We start from the raw sequence: 23,856 nt of genomic DNA, 5'->3' as shown, positions 1-23,856 counted from the left end.
GGTAGAACCCAGCTCACTAGATCCTGTCTTTTATTAGTTGTTTAGATATGTGGAGAGGGGCTACTGAACAGAGTTATCGGAGTCAGCTAATGAACTTATAACAAAGGTATAAATCATTTATTTAACAAGAAAAAATGAACTATACTACAATACTGCTTCACCCACACCTATACCTTTAGAGATGTATACAGATTTGTAAAGAAAACACAAGTTACAAATGTTATCTTATACTCTAATGTTCACAGTAAGTACATGGTCCATGTAAACCAACAAGCGACCTGTGGCCAGACACACCATACTCTGAAACCAAGTGACAGATGCCACCTCAAACAGATGCTATGGATCTCTCATCAACTCCCCCCAGATGCTTGTTACACCGTGAGCCAACCAGTCTCACTGAACTCCATCTTTCACACGGGGTTTCCAATCTTCACTTTCCAAGAACTCATCTTGGAATGTTCTCCCAAACTGATGCCTTCTGCAAGGGTTCACCACCAGGGTTTCGAACTCTCCTTCTGATGTTCCTCTTCCCTGGGCCACCACATGCATTCAAGCTATCTTCCACACACACTCTCTCACTGACTCAGCCGTCAACGGTATACCACTGCTTCGCATGCCGATAGCAAAGAGTTATAGGCCTTCTGTTGTCTCTTTGGGCCCTCTGGCTTTTCACAAGCCTTTATATCACTTTGGCTCTGCATTCTGCAGCTTGAAACTTTAAACTTGAAACCTGGAGCATTTCTCTGCCCTTTGCTCTTAACAAGACCTTTTCCAGGTTCCTGTTCTTCCTTTGACTAGAAGATCTGCTTGGGACTTTCTCCTGTTCCACTCCCATGGATTCTTGGGGACTTTCTTCTTTAGCTTAGGACTGGCTATCTGTTCCCTTTGCTCCAGTCTCTCCCTGGCAGCTGTCTTCAAAACCAATTGAACTCAAACAGCTTCCAAATCAAACTGCTGTTTCTAGTTTCTTGTGTCTGTGTGTGTGTGTCTCTGGGAGGTGCCTGCCTCTCTGCACTCCTGTTGCTAGGAAACAGCCCAGTTTTTCTACTCCTGTGTTTGCTTAACTTATCTTATAGCTGTAAACTCTCATTAGAAATGCAGGCACCTTTTAAAGTGAAACTAAAACTCAACTTGACCTTTTCTTAACACAAACACAGAAATAGAAATCAAATTTAAACATTAAAGCTAAAACTCATTCCTGACACCCACAAATACCGATATAACTTTCTTAAACTATCTCTATTTCCTAACAATTGAGTAAAACTACGATAGACAAAATATACTTCCAGTGTTCAGTTATGCTCACTATCACCTGCCCGGTCGGTCTTCCATCATTGAAGTGGGTTCCTGTGGAGCCGGTGATCAGCCAAACTGCTCTTCCTGCATCTGTCTGTGCATCAGTCATCTTCTTTCTTCTTCCTTTCTTCCACCATTCTCTCTCTCTCCTGTCTTCCTCCTCCTCTGGCTTAAAGGTGATAGGTTTTTATTCCCCTCTTTGCTGCAGGGTTCTCTCCTTCATGTAGGCAGGATTTCGAGTGGTCACAGTGTAGATCACTGATTAGATATCAGTGATGGGCGACCTCGTCCACTGTGACCACAAGTCATTGGGATCTAATTAGTTTGGCAACTTGTGCCCTGGCCTTTGTTGATTATTTATTCTAATAGGACACAGTAATGGGTAAAACAATACAAACATTACTGTTTGATAATGTTAAATCGTTTAGCAATACCATTTTGTTTTGGGGTCAAAGTTCCTTTTGCAGTTTGCTGAAGTCAGCTAATTTGTCCCCTGGTTAATGATTTCTTACAGCTCTCCCTTTAATCTTTTCTCTTGCAGAGAGGGAGATATTACCTTCTGTCTCATCATCTGTTCTTCTGCCAATTGTTTGAGCGATTAGTGAGCATGCCTTTACACTTACAATTAAACAAAATGTACTTTTTCCCCTTCTCTTTGCAAAGCTTTTACTTGTTTATGCAGTTTAGCTTCGGCAAGCATACGTTCAAAGCGACATTGTAATATTAATACATACACAACTATAATCAACTGATTGATGACCAATATGTGCAAAATTACCTTGATCCATGGTTGAACTTCAATGTTTATGCCAATATCCCACCATGGGGGTATATAAATGTCATCAATTCCCTTTACGAGGTCCCGAGATTTCTGTTCCAACTCATAATAATGCCATTGTGATGTTTTAAAACTGTCCATCAATTCAGTATAATGCTAGGGTAATAAAGGTACGTTGTAACCAAATTGTGGTACATAACTCCGCAATTCAGATTCTGAGAGTGGACTATTTACAGTAATATTAACAGTTCCATGGTAATGTAATGGAGTGATGGCCATAGGCCCAATTTGCACACTAGATTGGGGATGTAAACAGAAGGTTGAGTTGTTAATGGCAAAAATGGTTTTCCCATTGTACTTAAATTCCATCTCCTGAGTAGTTGAACAATAGGTGCCATTTCCAAGATATGCAGTCTGTGGCATCTCATGGTTATCAGGGATAACTTCCAATGAGCAATTAATAGGTACTGTACCATTAAACCCACATGATCCTGTGGTGTTTGGATCAAGGTGGAATGGATACATTATCATGTCTTCTCCTGCCTGATAATGACCCTCTATAATTTCCTCCTTTATCTCCGTTGCATAGTTTTCTGCATGTAGGTATTTCATTAAGTTCCCTTGTTTTTAATCATCCCTATATTTTCCAATCGGTACAATCCGGGGTACATGCTCTTCGGGTACTACAGGCATCTTTAATGTGATTCCCAAAATCTTAGTTTGTGTCTTCCCACACTTTATGGGAACAGGGTAAGCTTCCATAGCGGCTCGCAATTGGCATGGGTGCAGCACTTGATCACAGGAACTCAAGGCTCTCAAATGATCATCATCTATTCACTCGGGGACTTCCCTGCGCTTTAACTTCTGAAAGATTTCTCGTGCCTGCTCAACCAACCATGATCCAAGCATCACACATACATCATTCTGTGCTGCCTCAGCAGATGCATTTTTATCTTTGCTGTATTCCTGATTAATTATTTGTGACATCTTTTCCAATTTTCTAACCACTTCCTGCATTCAAATGGTTATTATCTGATTCTCCCTTAACCCATCTGTTTCCATTGTAACGCTTTGCTTTAATATTTCATTGAGCCTAATTTTAAGGCCATTAAGTTGTACTTGTAACTGGCCATTATCAAAACTGTTAACTATCAAAGTGCCTGTATTAAAAACAGTGGCTGCGTCAGCTATCACACCTCGTTTCCCCCTGGCATGTTCCACAGTGCTCTCATTATCCTTACTTTCCCCATACCAATTCTCAGAGAATTGCATAAAGACTTGCTGCAATAATTCCTCATATAATTGTTCAGTTTGGGGTTTACACATTGCAGGCAAGTGTAATCTGGTAAGGTTCAGCATTACTGGCACCACTTCATAATATACCCCATAATACAATTGTTTTCTAGTGGGGATCATCATTAACTCAGGTGGTCTGGGAATTCGCTTTGGACATTCTATTTCTTTTCCCCTGTGTAACTGTGAAGGTTTTGGAGGAGGTTATTTTAGTTATATCTTGTCTTAGTTATATTCTCTTCAAACTTCCAGGCATGAGTCACCTGAAGTAGCCCAATTAATACCATTCCCATCGCTATTCTTCCACCATCATTTCAAGGTTATGGCAGTAGTGATAGCACATGAGGTATTACTTCCCTTAATACACAAATATATCCCCTCCTTTTCCTTCCGCTTTGTCCAACATAACTTATTCCATTCTGCTCTTGTGTTATTGGTATTCCTCACTGTCTCCCATGATGAAGTATAATTCCCTTTTTCCTCAATGCTTTTCTTCAGCCAGATGTGATGACCAATATCTTCAGTGCTATCAGAGCAATGACTACATACTACCTTCCCCTCCTCTACGCTGAATGTGGTGGCTCTATGGTAATGTTGGTATCACAGTTCACACTTACGTCTGAGAAGTTTGGTCGATTTTGACTACTATTACTACCTGGCCACCCCTGCCACACACCCTGATGTATGTATTTGGAGGTCCAATTACCCCAAAGATTTTCCCTATTGGTTTACTTTAGGCATATTGTGGCCATCATAGAGATGTACTTTAGACTCTTCGATATCTCTCCATGTTGCCTGAGCAACCAATACATTACTTCTTAGTCAAGTTATCCAGAGCAGCTTCACCTTCTGTCCTGATTGTTCCTGCAAAAGAAAACATACATGACTCCGTAAAGCTGCCCGTCACAAGTCAAGTGATTAATTTTCAAGGCATTTTTTTTTCTTCATTTAGTCAACTGTGTGGGTGAGGGCATGGTGCTAGGGCCTGCTCTTTTCCACACAGGAATACCTGTAGATGTGTATGCCTCAGTGGTCAACCCGGAGGTGACGGTGGGGTATAACGCACTTTGGCCTTCAGTTGTCTTTGACTCCTCCTGACATCATCATCGTCCAGACACAAGGCATCGCTCACCATTCCAATTCGCAAAAACTCGCAATGGTACCCTGCATTTTGGTCTGTTTCAACTTCTACCCTTTTGGTACAATTTACATTGGTCAACGTGGAATCATTTTACCTTCTTTTCCATCTGCACAGCGTACACCATAGGGCTAGCCTTGCCAGTGATGATGTAGAGACCCCGATACAATGGTTCAAACAAACCCACCTGGGCATAGTTCCTCACCATTACTTGGTCTCCCACATCCCACTCTTGAATTTTCAGATGTTCCAATCTCAGTTTGTTGTCCCTATACCTCTTCCCCATCCAGCTAGTGGCTGCTAAATGCCACTGCTGCTACAACTGTTCCTGACATTTCTTAACAAATTTGTCCTTTTTCACCTCCCTTTCTACATGTTCCCTTATCCTAGGCACCACCAAGTTTGTGTAGCAGTTTTCATTGGCTGACTGGTGACCGGTTCATGTTGGAAATACCCTGTAGCCTCTGATTCTGTGGCCCGAATACTCAGTTGGATCAAGGGTAGGGTCTCATCCCATTTCTTTTGATGGGCCTCCCTTAGCTCCATCCGCAATCATTCCTTTAATGTTTTGTTCATTCTTACCACAATCTCAGAGGATCGGGGGTGATGGGCCACATGCCATTTCCCTTTGATTCCCAACAATCTTAAAGTTGTTTGCATGACTTGCCCTGTGAAGTGGGATCCCTGATCTGATTCCACTATGTCTGGTAATGCCCATCTTGAGAACATCTCCCTTACTAAGGTTCTTGCTGTAAACAAAATTGTTGCGGTCTTACGAGGAAAGGCTGTACCCGTTTCGTAAAATTGTCTACCAGTACTAGGCAGTACTTGGTGCCCTTTTCAGTAATGAGGAAGGGTCCTATGAGGTCTATATGAATACTCAGCCAGGGCCCCTCCACCCGACATTGTGTCCCATTGATACCTTTCCTTGATGTGGATCAGGATTATTAGCAGCACACAGGAGACAGTTCTGAACATGATCTTCCACGTCCTTTTGTAACATGGGCCACAGGCTGAACCCTCTACCTTCTCAATTGTCATGTTGATCCCAGGATGGCCAGCCCCTGGTCTGTTATGGGATGGTTAGATAAATTCCTTTCGGCATCCTGTAGGATCCCATTTATCCCCTTTCCACAGCATGTTCTCCTTTACTGTTATATCGTCTGCTCCATATGGCCGTACAGTTTGTGTTGTATTACTGACTTGAGTGCTACATCCCTGTGTTTGGCAGTTTCTAGGTCTAGAGGGGGTGGCTCTGCTTCTGCTACCACATGTGTGTGTATCTGTCCAACTCTGGACTCATAGGGGTTCCAAGAGTCTCCTTTCCTTGCCCCTTCTTTAGTGAGTTCATCTACCTTTTTATTACCTTCACATTGGGGTTCTTAGAGTGTACTCTGACCTTGTGGATGTAGTACTCTTGATTAGTCCTTTTAGTTGCTCCTAGTGCAGCTTGTAATGGAGGCAATGTCATCAGAGGCTTACCATCTGCTGAGGTAAATCCCTGCCTGGCCCAGGTGGCCAGGTGGCCAGGTGTTCAATGCAGGAATTAGAGGTGAACATGGAGTCTGAATGTTCAGCACCATTCGCGACTCCTCAGATACTGAAGCAGTCCCTGTCCAAATGCAGCAAGCCCTAGACAATATCCAGGCTTGGGCTGACAAGTGGCAAGTAACATTTGCACCACACAAATGTCAGGCAATGAACATCTCCAACAAGAGAGAATCCAACCATTGCCCCTTGATGTTCAATGGCATTGCCATCGCTGAATCCCCCACCATCAACATCTGGGGGGTTACTATTGACCAGAAACTGAACTGGACTAGCCATATAAATATTGTGGCTACAAAAGCAGGTCAGAAGTTAGGAATCATGCAATGAGTAACTCACCCCCTGACTCCTCAAAGCCTGTCCACCATCTACAAAGCACAAGTCAGGAGTGCGATGGAATACTCCCCACTTGCCTGGATGAGTGCAGCTCCCACAATGCTCAAGGAGCTTGACGCTGTCCAGGACAAAGCAGCCCGCTTGATTGGCACCACATCCACAAACACTCACTCCCTCCACCACCGACGCACAATAGCAGCAGTGTGTTTCATCTACAAGATGCACTGCAGGGATGCACCAAGGCTACTAAGACAGCAGCTTCCAAACCCATGAGTACAGCATCTAGAAGGACAAGGGCAGCAGATAGATGGGAACACCACCACCTGGAAGTTCCCCTCCAAGTCACTCGCCATCCTGACTTGGAAAAATATCGCCGTACCTTCAATGTCACTGAGTCAGAATCCTGGAGCTCCCTCCCTAACAGCACTGTGGGTGTACCTACACCACATGGACTGCAGCAGTTCAAGTAGGCAGCTCACTACCACCTTCTCAAGGGCAACAAGGGATGGGCAATAAAATTGTTGGCCCAGCCAGTGAAGCCCACATCCCATGAATGAATGAAAAAAAAAACTCCCAACAATATCCTGTCAATCTCAGAAAGGATCTCAGACCATGTTCATCCTCTGGCACTGGTAAATTCTGCACAGCCTTGTGCTTAGTTTCATCTGTCCCTTGTTCTCCTGGTTACAAGGTCAATCCTAAAAAATTGTACTTAGGCTCGGATAGGACATACCAATCTCGAGTTCACTTTTAACCCAGCATCTTTAAGGTTCTCGAGCAGTTCTCCCAGTAGCTGCTCATGCCTCTTTTCCTCCTCTGTATACAACAGGAGGTCATCCACATACTGTATCAATTGTTTACACTGGCTAAACCCTTGCAGAGCTTCCGCCATGTACTTGTGGAATATGGAGGGACTATTTTGGAACCTCTGTGGTAAACACATTCATGTGTACTGCTGTTCCTTAAAAATGAATGCAAATTTGCACTGGTCATCTTCCCTTACTGGCATTGACAAAAATCTATTGGAGATGTCCAGGACACTAAATATCTTAGCTGAGGCCAGAATCTAAGCCAACAATTCTACTGCTGCCACGATGTAGGTGAACAAGGGGGTATATGTTTGTTAAGTATCCAATCAACTGCCATGAGCTGTCGGGTTCCCTGACCAGCCAAATGGGTGAGTATCCACAATTCCCAGAACTTCTTATCCCAGCAAGGAATTTACCACCCCATGCCTGGACACTTCCCACATTGCCGGGAATAACTAACAGATCTTCAGTTTCTTCTGCTGCTTGCCATAGGCACATATTGCAAAAGTCTATCATGATGTGATGTCACATAGCCAATCCGCCCCCAGGATCCCTTATCCTATTTGCAGGGTGTTCATCAATATTACTTCTTCAAAGACCCCACCCACAGAGTCACGGGATTGGATACCACTCCAGTCTCAGCTTTTCCCGTAAAGCCCTCTAAGTTATATGATTTCTTGCTCGACAATGGTGACCGATAGGGATCCTCCACATGAATGACCATCCGGAAAGCTCCTATATCTACCAAAGCCATCAAGCCTATCCCGTTAATATTGAGGTCAACACATGGTCTGCTCCACAGGGCATACCGGATGGGGCACAGGTATCCGGGCTGGGTGTGGTTCGGTCAGCATTGTGAATCCTCCCTTTCGGAGGTCCACTCATCTGTATCTCTCCCTTTCCCATATTCACGGGCCCTCTTTCCACACTAGCTTCCCTCATTATTTCGGTAGGCACATCTTTCAATTCAGCTTTTAGTTTACCCCATGTTCCCCCCATCATCACCGAATGATCAGAGGTTCCTTTCTCCCTTTCCTCCTTCGAGTTCCAATTCACCTGGTCATTCTTTAGGGCTTTACAATCCTGAGCAAAATGCCCTGCCTTACCGCAGTTATAACAACCCTTCTTCTTTTCTTTCTTTACCTATTTATTAGTGTCTTTGGGTTTTGTCCCTTCATGCCTCCATGTTGGTGGCCCCTTTTCCTGTGGGCATCCTTCGGGTTGCTAAGAATGGACCCTTCCCGCACTCTTCCCTTTTGGGGTATTCTGGTGGATATTAGTCACTTTCTTGAGCGCCTGTTGTTCTGCAGTGTTATAGTCCTCTACATCATACCATTTTTCCATCCATTCCCTCACTAATGTTTGCAGTCCTGATAATAAACTTCTTATCCACTTTATCCATGCATCCTGCTGCAAATTATTTCCTTGTGATACATTATTCAATGTGGTGGCATATGCCTGCCACTACCTCTGTACATAACTACAGCATCATTGGTTGCCACCCATTGCCCCCCTTTCTTTATTGCAAAGGAATTCTTCCATATGCTATGGGGCTCAACCTGCGGAGGCAAGCCTTCCATTTTTCAGTATCATCCCACCCATGGATGTCCCCTAACTGTTCAATCCGTTGGAAGAACATTGACATCACCTCCAATGTATGTTCCTTTAAATCCTTGGTGGTAAATGCTACCATGTACTGATTAACAATCGGAAGATTTGCTCCACCTGCACTGCAAGCCCATATTTTATCTGCATCAGAGGATTTATTGCTGGAGGACCCCCCTTACCTTCTGGGGTATCCCCATATTCGGCCCCACAACTTTCTTCCCCTATCAGATTAATCACTCCCTGTTGCAGCTATGTAGTTGTTTCAATTCCTGTAATTCTCTCTGGCACCATGTGTGATCTGCACTTTTGTGCCTCTGTTCTTGTATAACTGCATAAGCTGCCTTCATCCCTTCACACTTGCACTGTGAATCATGTAACTGTTCCTCAGTGGCAGGAAACCCTCCCCGATGCTCTTCCTTCTCCTCTTCAAACGCACACATCTGATTCTGACAAACCATCACCTGACTTCTTAGTCCTGCTTCTGTCTCTATCCTTTCTCCTTTCAACTCCTTTAACTCTTTCATCAAATCATTCACACTGCCTTTCAAACATGTGCTTTTGCATTCAGTAGCTCTACCTTTTTCTTTAAGATTCTCATTTCTGCTTGATCTGGTTGGTGTTGTTTATCGTAAGCTGCCAACTATACAGTATTTCCCCCCCGATTCTTTTTCCTATAGAAAGAATCACATCAAACTTCTGCTGCCTCCAAGGGTGTAGGGGCTATAGCCATCGTACTCTTCAATGGCTCCTTATTTAGATCTATCTTTTTACAAATATAGATCTGCACTCACTCCCCGAGTGATATCGGCACCTTTCCCTTCTTGGTCCCCTTCTTGGGGTCATTTTGCTGCTTGGGACTCATCTTAACCAGTGTCCTGCTGTAATCGCAAATTCTGCAGGGAGAATTCCCATACCCCTCCCTGGATGACATATTCCTGATATGCAACCACGTGCCCTGGGTTACACATCCCTGACGGGTGGCTGTTCAATTCCCCCTTTTTAGTTATTAAACATGAGAATTACAAGATGAGATGCCAACTCCAGAATTTGATAGCAAACCCGTTCTCAATGTTTTAATCGAGTAAAACTACAGTAGACAAAATTAACTTAGTGCTCAGGTATGCTCACTATTATCTGCCCGGTCGATCTTCCTTCGGTGAAGTGGGTTCCTGTGGAGCCGGTGACCAGCCAAACTCCTCTTCCTGCGTCTGTCTGTGGATCAGCTGTCTTCTTTCTTCTCCCATTCTCTCTGTCCTGTCTTTCTCCTCCTCTGACTTAAAGGTAACAGGTTTTTATCCCCTTCTTTGCTGCAGGGTTCTCTTCTTCATGTAGGCAGGATTTCGAGTGGCCACAGTCATCTAACCAGTGAAGGGCGACCTCATCCACTGTGACCACAAGTCACTGGGATCTAATTAGTTCAGCAACTTGTGCCCTGGCCTTTGTTGATTATTTATTCTAACAGGACACAGTAATTGGTGAAACAGTATAAGTATCAGTATTTGATAATGCTAATGTTAAAATGATGTTAAAAGTAGGCTTTCTGGAATGCTTCCCAGTGCACCAAACATTTGGAAATCAGCCTTCTCCTGTTACCTGGTCCATCAAAATGCTCATCTAAGCCCGCTGCAGCAGAACAATGTGTGATCTGTTCTTCCAGCAAGCTGGAACCTACATTATCCTTTTTCTCCTGTAACTGATTGCACCCCAATTGACTCACCACTTGCAGATCCTGCCCTCTATCCTAAGCTGTCAATTCTGCTTGGTGTCAGAATCTGAGCTGGTGACTGTGAAATTGAGTAATGTTTTGTCTCCATCAATACCTTCTTGCTTCTCCTCCACTGCCTGGGCAGGTTGCAGTTCTTGGGAATCTGAAAGTGAAAGGGACATGGGTTGGGTTGTGGTGAGGGGAAAAGGGAAAGTATGAAATACATGCCTACATCACCAGCAGCTGCTCAGTGAGAAGACAGTCAGGTGAGCAAGTGGGATGAGAGGAGAAGGAATAGGTATGCACATACCCTCATCTTCAATTGCTTCACCCCCACTAGTGGCCATGGTTTCAGTAATGGTCATCACTGTCTCCTCAATGCTGGTTAGACCATTTGTAGCTATTCTCCCATTTGCATTCCTAATGCATTCTTGAGAAACAGCATGCTAAATAAAAATGTGCTCAATGAAAATCAATTTTCCATATGAAAGCAGGTAATAAAGGTGGATTACATTCCTGACCTGTAAATTTTGCATTAAAATCCTATTGTTATGCATTAATGTGGGGGCAGGAGGCAGTTAGCTCAGTTGGCTAGGCGGCTAGTGTGTGGATCAGATTAGTGTCAACAGCTTCACCTGAGGGAAAAGAGAGGCCTGCCTCCTTGCCCTGCCCAGTCATAAAGCCACAGCATAAGCCACAGTTTGGCAATCCTCAAATTGTGGGTGCTACCTAGAGGAAAGGTGGAATTTATTGTAATTTATGTATTAACTAAATACAGAAACACATGAATAAGTAGCAAAATGTTTTGAAATAATTTGTGTTGGCATTTAAAATACTATACAGTATGGTGAGGATTGAAGATTAGCTGCATGAGTATGTCGAAGACTTGATTGCTATTTGACTCAACAGTCTTAACTGGAGGAGCTGATGGAGGGAGAGCTGGTGGAAAGAATATGGTATGTGAAGTTGATAGTTAATTTTTCTTGAAAAACTGATGCATTCATGGCTGCTTAACAAACGTTTGCCTTTCCCTGCAGATTGCTCTGTAACATTGAATGGATTTATCCAAGTCACAGTAAATACTAGAGCTGCAATTTACCATGAATGATAGACTGCACCTCACCAACTAAACTGAATAAGGTGCTTGATTGCTTCATTGTGATTGGACGAGTTACTTCTGATTCTTCATTTGTCTCTATCATCTTCCTCCCCCAAACTTGCTTTCATCTTCTCCAACTCAATCAGATCTTCATCTGATAATGCTTCATTGTGAGACTCCAACAGCTCCTCTGCAACACCTGTATCAGCTTCAACAAAACCCACATTATAAGTGAGCTTGTTAATCTTTCACATAACCGGCTGCATTTTCACTAGGGATAAACCCACAAATCAGGCCCATATTCTGGCCAGATCTTGTGCCAAACTGCATTTAGTGTTGATGGTTGGACTTCATTCCAAGAATCATAAAGAACTTAATAACATGCATGATGTTGAAATTCACCAAAACCCACAAACTGTTGACTTATCCACTCCAGAGTTTTGCAAATCAGCTGGCCTAATGTTTCCGTTAGGTAATGTGGTTTATGGGCAATGTTCTTACCTTTGCAATAATTTTCAACAGCAGGATAGAAATAAGAAGTAAACCAATCCTCAAAAGTCTTCCTGGTTACCCATGCTTTCTTGCTAGAATGCTATACAACAAGAAGCGAACCTAAACATACCCCTTGGGTTTTCATTGTAGTATGTAAGCAGAGGTTTCAAACTAAAACCTCCTTCAGCATGCAACCCAAGAATTGTTAATCTATCTTTCTCAGCCTTAAACCCAGGAACATGTGTTTCTTTTGCAGACATGGATGTTCTACTCGTAATCTTTTTTACTAATAGATAGCTATCTCAGTGTTGAAGACCTGACAGGATAAATATACTCCCTCCTTAGTTTTTAAAGTTGCAGGATATGTATCTACAGCACTTGCTCACTGACCAGCAATTCAAGTTCTGTAAATTTACCCTCTTCTTGAAACATTCAAACCAGCCTGAACTTGCTTTATAAGATGCAGTTGAAACTGCTTTATCATCTTCTAATTTGAACTTTAAAAAAATTCCCAGCTTTCTGCTGAATTACAGATGTGCCTAAAGAAAATCGCCAATGGAATTGATCTTCAATTCAAACACCCAGTAAATGCTTCATTCTTTCATTCATATGGTTCTGCAGGTGTTGTAACCTCATGGCAGTTGAAGGAGTTACACTCTGACCACTGACCTTTATTTCAATCTTGATTTTTCCTAATAGTGTGCATAGTTTATTCAACCAAGTTCATGGAATTAACAACATCAATCACACAATCACCTCGCTCAAGACACCCAGTCACATTAAGACTAAACCTACACATTAATAGTCTTCTCTTAGCAACTGGGGGAGTTGAAGTAGAGTGTTGCTTAGACATGATTCAGGCTGATTTTATGCAGAGCACTTAAACTACAGCACAGCGAGGTGCACAATTTTCAATGAATGTTAAACAAGATTTTACGCAAGCAAATCTTACACAGAACGATCTTTCGGCATTGTTCTCACTGAACGCAGTAGTATTGGTATGCTTCTTGATGTCTGATAGTTATGACTTACCAGCGCAGGGTGCAGTGGTCCCAGATTTGCACTAAGTGCAATAGCAGGTGGGTAAAACGACGTTTTACCCATCGGTTGCAACAACAGGTTTTCATGCCATATCGTCCCAAACCTACCCCAAATTAACAATGCATTCCCAGGAAACACGCCATTTCAATAATGGGTGAGCTCTCATTCACCTCCATGCCATCACCTCACCGCTTCATCACACTGGATGCCATATTTAAAGCCTAGCCACATGCACACATCTTAGTGCTTCCAGCCCATGGCTACTGCAGGGAAGATGCCCATGAAAGGCAAAAAGATTGCAGCCCCCAGGTTTCGTGACGTGTCATTGGAACACCTTTCGAATGCTGTGGAGCCTGCCATGATGTCCTCAACCCCCCGCTCTGGCTGCAGGATTGGCAGCGGTGTGACCAACCAGGCTTGGGAGGTGTTGGCAGTGGTAATCAGTGCGAATGCTACACAGAAGAGGTTGGCCAACCAATGCAGACAGAGGATGAATTATCTCATCCGTGCAGCCAGGGTATGGTAACCATCTCCTCAATCTAAACTCACACACTTAAGCCCATCACACATTCACTGGCATCTCACTCACTGCCAGCTCAAGGGTCCTGACCACCCATTCTCACATACATCTGGCCTCATCTTCTCTGGAGACTCCCTCCTCAGTCCTCACCATCTTGAGGTCACTTGCACAGATCAACATGTGCCCCCACACACGCCCTGGGATTCCCTCCTTCCCCAGTACAGCCCTCATCCTGCAGCCTCTTCCCTTGCCTGATGCCACTTCTCCCCCTTCCCCAAGCAAGCCCTAGCCATGCAACCATTGAAAAGCCACCCACATATGGCTGACCTGGTAAGCAGAGGCCTGCCCGTGAGCACCACATCACTTTTACGAGGTTGTCTGTGAAGCCTGGCACTGATGACTGCGAGTGCTGACCGAAGCAAGGTAGGCAACAAACCTTGAAGTCCCGAATGAAGTGCAGCCCGCCAGGTGCACGTCCCTTATGTGCTGTTGTGAAAGAACGTCAACGTATTTTCCCGCCAACATGGGCGGGTGATCCAGCAAATGGCCAGGGTGGGGGGTGAGAAACGATTTCGGTGGGCAGGCCTAAAAATATGCTGATGTATTACATTGAGGTGTCCAATGTCCAGTGACAGGCTGTGTTCTCCACCATCAGTGGGCGGAGCAGACGATCCCAAGCTGGTTTTACGCCATCGTCAAACCGCTCACGCCAGCGAACATATCTGACATTGGCAGGCACGGAAAATCCCAGCCGCAGTTCTTGGTTCATGCACAATGATGATTTACCAATGTGGTTCTTGATGTTTGCAGAGTAAATGTGCAAAAGCAAAATAGAGGTCATGGCCAGTAGCACTATTTGGGTAAGTTCCCAACATTTAAAGTTGCTTCAAAATGAAAACTCATTATTAGAATGACCTGTAAATGGGGGATATCTGTAAGCATGTATATCCCCCTTGGTTGTGTGCCATCTGCACAACCAATAAGTGAGGGAAATGTATCGGTGAGTGTCGTGCAAGCTTCTCCGTGCTATGGTTGTCATGGTTAAACAGTTGCCAGAATGTTAAAGACAACAGCTCGCTCAATACTGAACTGAGCCCAAATTGATTATTCTAGTCTCAAGAGTGGGGCTTGAACCCATGGTCCTCTGATTCAGAGCTGAGCATACTAGCACTGAACCCAGGCTGGCATCCAAAGCTTAGATCCATATAACTTCTGCGGAAAATGAACTACTGGTGCATAATGTAGATTTTTTTCATATCTTCACAATACTTGTTAATTATATAGTCTAACACAAGGCTGCTCAGCGTTATGATCCCCAGCTGAGGTTACCCCTGGACAAGCATGATTCCAGAGTGGAACCCAGCTGGATAGATCCTAACTTTTATTTGCTTGTGTAGATATGTGGAGAGCAGCTACTGAACAGTGTCACAGGAGTCAGCTGATGAACTTTTAACAAAAAAATAAAACATTTATTCAACAAGAAAAGATGAACTATATTACAATATTCCTTCACCCACAAATATACCTTTACAGATGTATACAGATTTGTAAGGATAACACAAGTTACAAAGCTATCTTATACTTTAATGTTCACAGTAAATACACAGTCCATGTACACCTATGGCACTGTGTGGTCAGACACACCACACTCTGACCTCAAGTGACAGATGCCACCTCAACCAGATGCTATGGATCTCCCCTCAACTCCCCCGAGATGCTTGTCACACCGTGAGCCAACCAGTCTCACTGAATTCCATCCTTCACTTGAGGACTTCCAACCTGCACTCTCCAAAACCTCACCTTGGAATCTTCTCCAAAACTGATGTTTTCTCTCAGATACCTTCTACAAGGGTTTACCTCCAGGATCTCAAACTCTCCTTCTGATGTTCCTCTTCCCTGGGTCACCACATGCATTCAAAATATCTTCCATGCACTTTCTCTCACCAACTCAGCCTTAACAGTACACCACTGCTTCACTTGCCCATAGCAAAGAATTACAGACCTTCAGTTGTCTATTTGAACCTTTTTGCTTCTTGCAAGCTGTTCTCACTTTAAATCTGAAGCTTGGACTCTTTCTCCCTGCCCCTCACTCTTAACTTCACTTAACAGGACTTTTTCTCAGCTTCCTGTCCTTCCTTTGATGACAAGGTCTCCTTTGGGCTTTCCCCTCTTCCACTCTCCTGGAATTTTGGGGTTTTTGTTCGCTTGGGGCCTTTTTGTTCTTTTGCAAAATCTGCAGTTCCCTTTCCCGGTGCCAAGTCTCTCTGGGGTCCTGGCTTCAACTGAGCTTAAAACTGCTGTTTCTTTAGTTCTGTGTGTATCTCTGTGGGGGGAACCTGTCTATCTGGCCCCATGCTGTTAGGCAACAGCACTGGTTTTCTACTCTTGTGTATTTACCTTTACCTTGCAACAGTTGTAAATTCCTCGTTAGAATTGCAAGCAGCCTTTTAAAGTGAAACTAAAACTTTATTTGACTTTTCTTAACACACAGATACAGCAATACAAATCAAACTTAAACTTTAAAGTTAAAACTCATTCCTAGCACCCACAAATACAAATATTACTTACTTAAACTATGTAATGAAGATTATATCTCATGCCACTTGAAGTGTCAGCAATAGAAATAGTGGAAATTGTGTCAACAATTCAAGAGCTGTGAAGAATAAGGTAGCTCAGAAATATGATACCTTTACTGATTAGCAGGGTTATTGAGCTGTGCACATTCAGATACTTAGGGTGGAGAATACCTGTATAAATGTAGTACTGATTTTTTTTTTAAAACCATACTCAGCTTAAAAGGAAAAATTTCTTTTAGTGGCTTTTTTCAGTATAATTTGCAAGAGATGAATTATGGTTATGTACTTTTAAAGCAATCAGAATCAAAAATACAATTTCACAGCCTATACATTGTAAAAACTTCCTAATAGTTTAGTAAGTAAGCCCACTGAGCTGCTTAGACCAGGAAAGTCTCATCCTTAATTCCCAATCTCTCTTCAGCTCATGGATCCCAGCTAAGGTGATGGTAGGAACACTCAAATTTGCCTCCAGAGGTTCCCCAGAATAAGGAAGAGAATAATTAGCTATGGTCCCTGCTCATGGTCCAGAAGATTGCTCCCAGAAGTGCAGGGAGAGTATGTGTTTGGACATTGACTGAGGCCAGGATCAGATTCAACTGTGATAAAAACAGAAAATGCTGGAAAAAGTCAGCAGGTCGCTGATGGCATCTGTGGAGAGAGAATCAGAGCTAATGTTTCAAGTCCAATGTGACCTTGCTTCAGATCTTCAGATTCAACTGTGATGCCTTCTGCAAACTAATAATTTGCTGAAACAAGTATCTAGGCTTACAGGAATAATGTTTGCTCAAGATCATAAAAAGTGCATAGTGTCCACGGAATAATATCTAAGAAAAAGGTTAACATCTTCAGAAAGAATGAGAAAAAGACTTGCATTCCTATAGTGATTTTCATGACCTCAGAATGATCAGTCATTTACTGCCAATGTAACATTGTTTGAAGTGCAGTCACTGTTGTAGGGAATGTTGAAGAGCAGGAGACAAGGGAAAATGAACAAAGAGGAACATCGATTAAAATGGCCTCTCAGAAATGCCAACACACCATTCAGTAGGAGTTTCTGCCATTCACACATCTTTTGGTGGATTATTGAGGCTATGGTGAGATGTCAGTGCTGCTGAATTGTATACTGTTCCGCTTTGAGCATCTGTTGTCTGCCTCAAGCAGGGCAGGTCAAAGAAGCATGAGGATAATGCAGAGTAAATCTCCTCCTGTAAATTGTCCCAACTGCAGATGGAGCCATCAATACTCTTACAACGCAGGTTGCGTCGAGGAACAAATTCGCCAGTACTTTCAAAATATTAGTGTTTGAGGAACTTTAATAGCCGATTACTTACCTTAGCAGATGAGAACTGGATGTCCCAAGCCATAAATAGGTGGGTAAATGGAGATGAGGTTAAGCTAGTTGAATAGTGGAGGAGGTTGAAGAGAATGACCTGCATCTGTTCCTAATGTTCCTAATAGCAAGAAAGTTACAAACTATTTCCATTATTACAGCTTTACTAGCAGCAGCTATAAAGATCATAGCAGGATCTATTATTTTTGTGCTGTCATCTCTTTATAGATACCTTGCAGAAAATACAGAGAGGATAATTAAACATGTCACACTGTACTAGTGCATTGCTTAACAAAACACACACCACAACAGTTTCCAGTCATTTGTGCTATTGGCTGCAGTTGACCACAATCATAGATCAAGTCATGGGCACCTATCCATAATGCCTTTGAACTAAATCAAAATAAAATATATATAATTACCTAAATATCCAAGTAGTAAGAGATCAAAAAGCCCAGAAATCTTTCTTACATATGTAAATTACTCCGATCCTGTATGTTACTCAGTTTTTTCTATAGTGGTGAGCCTGTGGAATTTGTTACCACAGAAAGTAGTTGAGACCAAAACATTTTATGTTTTCAAGAAGGAGTTAGATATAGCTCTTGGGGCAAAAGGGATCAAAGGGTATGGGGAGAAAGCGGGAGCAGGCTATTGAGTTGGATGATCAGCCATGATCATAATGAATGGCAGAGCAGGCTCGAAGGGCTGAATGTTCTATTCCTGCTCCTAGTTTCTATGCTTCTATGTTTAGTTCAACTATCAACATTCCTGGTATCCAAAAACCACTCAAGATTGGTTTGTTCGCAACAATCACTTTGATCTCAAGATGTGGTTAGTGCCTGGTAGCCTTGATGCAGTCCAGAATTAGTGCAGATATAAATCAGAAACTTGCTGTCAATGCCAGGTTTTATAACAGTGTCCATTCTGCCTGCTTGACTCCTCGACACAATAAATAGGACTGTAAGCCAAAGAGGACAGAGAGAAAACTCACATTTAATACAGGTGCTTAGAAATAGGTAATGAAAGCTAAGTTTATTGTACTGCTGAAAAAATAATAGCTGACTAGTTGTGCACTCTACCACCATTGTGTCAGCTGTGCCTCTGTAGTACCATTCTCACCTTGGAGTTAGAAGGCTGTGGGTTTAAGCCCCGCTCCAGAAAGCTGAGCAAAAATAAATTATGCCAACATCCTAGTAGAACACTCCCAGGAGATACTGTCTTTTGGACAAGATGATAAACCAAGGCCCTCGCTATGGACTCAGGTGGACATAAAACGTTCTATGGCACTATTTCAAAAGAGAACAGGGGAGCTCTTCCCAGCATGTCCTGACCAATACTTATTCCTCAAATAGCCTCTTTCAAACAGATTATCTGGCCAATTATATCATCGCTACTTGTGGGAGTTTGTTCTGCGTAAATTGATTCCTATATTACTACAGTGTCTATGTTTCTTTGCCTGAACAACACTTTGGGTCATCCTGAGGTTATGAAAAGGGCTTTATAAATGTGAGGCCTTCTATCTTTCTTTATTGGCCAGTGGGTCTAAGAAGCACTATTGTCTGTCGAACAAAAAACAGGCGAGAAAGGCTCAGTTTTCCATTCGCACAAATTTTTTCCACCTGGGAGAATTGGAGATTTCGTGCATCGATCTTTCATCTGGAGAGTTAGAATTCTTTGCCTTAAATAAGAGAAATTATAAACAAGTTATTTACCAAGCCCGCTTTCCCTTTATTATTTATGAGGCATGCTGGAGAATATTTCAGATTGAAAGCTTTCCATAGCAAGGTTTTTTACAATTCAAGCGGAATAAAATAATGCTCACCTCTCTCGTTGTGCAACTTGAGAATAAACAGAGCTTCTTAGTGACCTGTAGCTGTTTTCTCATCATGTATGATATTGCACTGTTCCCTGTATAACTGGCCCAGCTCTGCTGAACCATGGCAGAAACACAAGCTTTTATCCCAGCTCGGACAAATTGACTCTTATGGCATATTTGGAGATGACCAAATCAGCTGACCTTTGCTGGCTTGACTTTGTCTGATTCAAAGTGATAAATGCCCAATAAAATCACCCTCCTGTTCCCTCTCCTGGTACCTCATACATAGGGGTGGGGAACCTCTTTCTCATCATGGGCCATTCACACACGTACAAAATCAGTTGCAGGCCATGGACACAAAAACCAACTTAATTTAGCTTTTTCAGAGAGAATACAGAAATGTTCAACTCATCTGCTGTTTTAATGCGATGGCTGAATTTGAATATTATATGGTTTATTTTATTACAGTAACTTCGCTGATGCTTTTATCCAAAGCAAATTCATAATAATGATGATAAATGCTATTTTGAAGGTGCCACTGCCATAGTCTATATTTTTAGAAATCTTGCTGTGGGCTGGATGAAATGAAGCGATGGGTGGATCTGGCCCATGGGCTGTGGGTTCCCCACCCCTATCACACATAATGCAGAAAACTCACTGTTGTTGTATAATATGGGAAGAGCATGACTGCTGACACAAAATAAAACAAATTAAGGATTCTAAAATAAACCCAAGGCCTTGGCATCAATATTCATCAGTATTTAAGGGGAGGTGGTGGCACTTTGGCATTGTCACTGGTAATCCAGAGACCAAGGGCAATACTCTGGAGACCTGGATTTGAATCCACCACCCATCCAGATGGTAGAATTTGAATTCAATAAAAAATCTGGAATTAAAAGTCGTACCATCGTCACCTGGTCTGGCCTGCATGTGACTCCAGATCCGCTGTAATGTGGTTGATTCTTAATGCCCTCTGCAATGGCCTAGAAAGCCATTCAGTTATAAAACTGCTAAAAAGGCAATAAGAAGGGTTAAACCAGACGGACCATCTGGAATCGACCTAGGCATTGGAAACCTATCTGGGGGCTAGTGCGAAAATTGGGAGAACTGTCTCACAGACTAGTTGAGCAACAGCCTAACATAGTCATCCTCACTGAATCATATCTTACAGATAATGTCCCTGGCACCACCATCACCTTCACCATCTCTGGGTATGTCCTGTCCTACCCGTAGCACAGATCAAGCAGAGGTGGCAGCACAATGGTATACAGTCAGGAGGGAGTTGCCCTGGGAGTCCTCAACATCAACCCTGGACCCCATGAAGTCTCATGGCATCAGGTCAAACATGGGCAAGGAAACATCCTGCTGGTTATTACGTACCACCTTCCCTCAGATGATGAATCAGTGCTCCTCCATGTTGAACTCCACTTAGAGGAAGCAATGAGGGTGGCAAGGGTGCAGAATGTACTCTGGGTGGGGGACTTCAACGTCCATCACCAAGAGTGGCTCAGTAGCACCACTACTGACCGAGCTGGCCGAGTCCTAAAGGACATTGCTACTAGACTGGGTTTGCGGCAGGTGGTGAGGGAACCAACGAGAGGGATAAACATACTTGACCTCAGCCTCACCAACCTGTCTGTCGCAGATGCATCTGTCCACAACAGTATTGGTAGGAGTGACCACCGGACAGTCATTATGGAGACGAAGTCCTGTCTTGACATTGGGGATACCCTCCATCATATTGTGTTGCACAATCTGTAACCTCATGGCCTGGCATATCCCCCACTCTACCATTACCATCAAGCCAGGGGATCAATTCTGTTTCAATGAAGAGTGCAGGAGGGCATGCCAGGAACAGCATCAAGTATACCTAAAAATGAGACGTCAACCTGGTGAAGCTACAACACAGGATTACTTGCATGCCAAACAGCATAAGCAGTAAGCGATAGACAGAGCTAAGTGATTCCACAACCAATGGATCAGATCTAAGCTCTGCAGTCCTGACACATTCAGTCATGAATGGTGATAGACAATTAAACAACTCAGCGGAGGAAGAGGCTCCACAAATATCCCCATCCTCAATAATGGAGGAGCCCAGCACATCAGTGCAAAAGGTAAGGCTGAAGCATTTGCTACAATCTTTAGCCAGAAGTGCTGAGTGGATGATCCATCTCGGCCTCCTTCAGAGGTCCCCAGCATCACAGATGCCAGTCTTCAGCTAATTCAGTTTGCTGCGTGTGATATCAAGAAATGGCTGAAGGCACTGAATGCTGCAAAGGCTATGGACCTTGACAACATTCTGGCAATATTACAGAAGGCTTGTACTCCAGAATTTGCCACGCCCCTAGCCAAGCTGTTCCAGTACAGCTACAACACTGGCATCTACACGGCTATGTGGAAAATTGCACGGGTGTGTCCTGTACACAAAAAACAGGACAAATGCAAACCAGCAAATTACTGCCCCCTCAGTCTACTCTCCATCATCAGTAAAGTAATGGAATGGGTCATCAACCATGCTATCAAGCAGCACTTGCTTAGTAATAACCTGCTCACTGATGCTCAGTTTGGGTTCTGCCAGGGCCACTCAACTCCTGATCTCATTACAACTTTGGTTCAAGCATGGACAAAAGAGCTGAACTCCCGAGGTGAGGTGCGAGTGACTGCCCTTGACATCAAGGCTGCATTTGACTGAGTGTGGCATCAAGAAGCCCTAGCAAAACTGGAATCAATGGGAATTGGAGGGTGTGGGAGGTAAGGGGGCGGGGGGATGGGGGGAACGGTCCGCTGGCTGGAGTCATACCTAGCACAAAGGGTGGTTGGAGGTCAGTCATCTCAGTTGCAGGACATCACTGCAGGAGTTCCTAAGGGTTGTGTCCTAGGCCCAACCATCTTCAGCTGCTTCATCAATGACCTTCCTTCCATCATAAGGTCAGAAGTAGGGATGTTCTCTGGTGATTGCACAATGTTCAGCACCATTCACAACTCCTCAGATACTGAAGCAGTCCATGTCCAAATGCAGCAAGATCTGGACAATATCCAGGCTTGGGCTCACAAGTGGCAAGTAACTTTCGTGCCACACAAGTGCTAGGCAATGACCATCACCAACAAGAGAGGACCTAGCAATCGCCCCTTAACATTCAATGGCATTACCATTGCTGAACCCCCCACTGTCAATTTTCTGGGAGTTACCATTGACCAGAAACTGAACTGGACTAGCCATATAAATACCGTGTCTACAAGAGCAGGTCAGATGCCAGAAATCCTGTGGTGAGTAACTCACCTCCTGACTCGTCAAAGCCTGTCCACCATCTATAAGGCACAAGTCAGGAGTGTGATGGAATATCCCCCACTTGCCTGAATGACTGCACTCCAACACTCAAGAAGCTTGACCCCATCCAGGACAAAACAACCCACTTGATTGGCACCACATCCACAAACATTCACTCCCTTCACCAGCAACGCACAGTAGCTGCAAGATGCACTGCAGGAACTCGCCAAGCCTCCTTACATAGCACTTTCTAAACCCACGACCGCTTCTATCTAGAAGGACAAGGGCAGCAGATACATGGGAACACCACCACCTGGAAGTTCCCCTCCAGGCCACTCACCACCCTGACTTGGAAATATATCGCCGTTCCTTCACTGTCACTGGGTGAAAATCCTGAAACTCCCCTCCTAACAGGACTATGGGTTTACCTATACCACATGGACTAAAGCAGTTCAAGGTGGCAGCTCACCACCACCTTCTCAAAGGCAATTGGGGATGGGCAGTAAATGCTGACCTAGTCAGTGATGCCCACATCTCATGAATGAATTTTTCAGAGCAGGCTTTTGGACATGGATTGGCCTGAGGCCTCTGCTGTGAAGGAAGAGTTGCATAATTATAATAGCATTGAGTTAACACAGCGTGGCAGAGGTATGTGCTCTACTGAGTGCTCTCTTCACTTGTTACAGTTGTATCTCAAGCTGAAGTAAAACCAGCATTTCAGTGTTAACAGTTCTAATTAATTTTCAAGTGTTTTCATAGAGTAAAGAGGGAGAGAAGTTGTTTCCACCACTAGGAGGGTTGGTATTCAGAGAACACAGATTTAAAGATAATTGTCAAAAGAACTGGGGGAAAATTAGGAGACGTTTTTTCATGCAGCCTGTTAATATGGTCTGCAATGCACTGTGTGAAAGACTGATGGAAGTGATTCAATAGTAACTTGCCAAAATGAATTGGTTAAATGTTTGAAAAGAACAAATTTGCAGGGCTGCAGTGAAAAGCAGGGAGCGTGACTAATTGGAGAGTTCTTTCACCGTGCACGTGCATGATGGATTCAATGGTCTCCTTCGTGCTGACAACTCTGCGATTATGCCTGAACAGGCATGCCGTGATTGAACAGGCAATGGATGACATCAGATGTTACAGTGAATTAGGCTAACGGAAGTGAGACAGGAGCTCAAAGAGATACCTATTTTCATTGTGAAG

The sequence above is a fragment of the Cetorhinus maximus genome, chromosome 8 (assembly GCF_964194155.1).
Source record: "Cetorhinus maximus chromosome 8, sCetMax3.hap1.1, whole genome shotgun sequence".
In the NCBI taxonomy this organism is placed as follows: Eukaryota; Metazoa; Chordata; class Chondrichthyes; order Lamniformes; family Cetorhinidae; genus Cetorhinus; species Cetorhinus maximus.
The sequence above is the reverse complement of the archived record's forward strand: the minus strand, read 5'-3'. Positions refer to the sequence as shown.